Raw genomic sequence first — 2,123 nt, forward strand, 5'->3', positions numbered from 1 at the left:
ATACTGTATCTGAAGTCTCTTTATATAGACCTTAGTGGTCCCTAATACTGTATCTGAAGTCTCTTTATATAGACCTAGGCCTTGACCATGATGTCTCTTTCTTATGGTCAGACCAAATTCTCTGGGCGGGCAAAGCAAAGAAAGGGAAGGTAACCTTGCCCCTTATGACCTCATAAGGGGAAGATTTCAGCTCAGCCTATCTGATGTTTTATTTTCACTAAGGCAGAGCAGGATACCCAGGGCTCGGTTTACACCTATCACCATTTCTAGCCACTGGGGGACCCTAGGCAGGCTGGGGGAACTCATTAATGTTTAAAAAAACTCCATAAAGTGTCATTTTCATGCCATGGGACCTTTTAAGATGCTCAAAAATGTGAAATGTTCAAAATGCTGGAGACAGATTTTACCTGAACTTTCAAAGCTGTTGGTGCTTGGACTCATTACAGACAACGTTGATGTGTCACTGTTTGATGACTGGTTGGTGTAAAAGGCCCAGATGGTTTCGATCTGGCAAATTTAGTTTAATACTCTGCTGTGGGTAATTCCAAGATACATTAGAGTTAAAGCAGAATCCCAGGAATTACAACTTGGGTCTTGTTATGGCCCTCATTGCTTTAACAAGTTATTTGCTCCGAGATCTAAAAGTCGGACCGGGAAAGTAACCCGAGCGGTTGAGTTGACATGTGCAATATCATCACAACTGACAGAAATCAACATGCAACAACAGACATGTGTAGCAAGTGCTTACCAGCCAGCATCGGTTGAAAATAATAAGGAAAAAACGGGATACAATGAGTTATTCAGCCATTTCCCACATAAGAAGAAAAGTCTCCAACCTGGTTAATATACTATGCAAATAGTATACATGCATATGCATTGGCAGATGAATGAAAGGACATGCATCTGATTGGCTTGTGACAGTCAGCATAGCTTCTGTTTTCTCGTCACACTCGCAGTGTAGCATCTATTTGCTGAATACAGGGTACTTTCATTATACTTTGTATACTACATAAATCTAATCTTGTTAACAACACATGCTCTGCAGCATCTGGCAGGTACCTGGAGTTACCCTATACTGGATATGGGCTCAAAACCAGGCTCAACATTACTTAAGACACGTCAGAGGGATGTAATGGATTTAATTAATAATGTTTCAACATACCTGGAAACCTCCTACGGGCTGTTTAACTAAGCCTCATCCTAAATCTGTAGGCTGGGACGTGTACTAGACAACACTGGGCACTAACTAGATGGTAACAGCAAGTGTTTTTAATCAAGGGATCCCAGTGGATCTCCGCTTGCTGTTTTTGAAACGTGTTTTAAATTGAAACACATCTCAAAGGCGACCTTATTTTTAGGCCTGTAAGCCTGTTTTTTCCCCACCGCTGTCCTGCGCCATCTTCCCTGCGACAGGCGAAGACATTTGGATGTGCAAATGTTTCTGCTACGCACATGAATGGTCTTCCTTAATATCTGCAACTCCTACAGCTGGAGCTCAACACCCAGCAGCTGTTCTATCACTCAGACTACGAAAGGACTCGTCAGCACCCACCTTCACGTTGAGAAGGTGCGGAGAGTTTCGGTGTTAAATTGCCGTCCGTTTAAGATCACATGACGCCATCTGTTTGTAGGCTAGTCCGCTATTTCTGTGCAAAAAGGAACACAAACCAAAGAAAGTACAGCACTCAAAATGAAATGTATTTGGTTAAAGGGCCTGAAGAAGACCACAATGAACTGCTTAAAGGGTTACATTTGACTTAAAAAGTGTATTACATAACATCTGATGTCTTGAAGAATGTTTGCAGTTATAGACATGTCTGTTCTTTAGCAGTGGCAGTAGTTTGTCATTGCCATGCCAGCTAAGGCCTGTCTAAGAAACACTAGTATTTTAAGAACATTTCAACGTTGTTTCACATGTTTTTTGTCGCTGACTGACAAGTGAAGTTGCTTCATGTGTTGTTGGAGAGGGTCTATGTGTACAAACCCATCATTTAGTGGCACAGACGTTACCGCAGTGTAACATCACAACACCTCTCCTTAAAAACACGACCACTGACTCACTTTTAAAGGGACGCTAGGCAGTTTTGGCCATTTCTTTTGGTTTCTCTATAGAGCCCCCCCCC

General features: G+C 42.2%; 1 long non-coding RNA gene across 1 annotated transcript in view; it reads left to right on the forward strand.

The window, feature by feature from the left end:
• The window catches only part of LOC117961210, a 2,496-nt gene extending 732 nt beyond the window's left edge, over positions 1-1,764 (forward strand). The window contains exon 2 of the long non-coding RNA XR_004660344.1: positions 362-1,764. This is a non-coding gene — a long non-coding RNA (uncharacterized LOC117961210). The remainder of the gene's footprint in view (positions 1-361) is intronic.
• The last annotated feature ends 359 nt before the right edge of the window (positions 1,765-2,123 follow it).

The sequence above is a fragment of the Etheostoma cragini genome, chromosome 18, assembly GCF_013103735.1.
Source record: "Etheostoma cragini isolate CJK2018 chromosome 18, CSU_Ecrag_1.0, whole genome shotgun sequence".
In the NCBI taxonomy this organism is placed as follows: Eukaryota; Metazoa; Chordata; class Actinopteri; order Perciformes; family Percidae; genus Etheostoma; species Etheostoma cragini.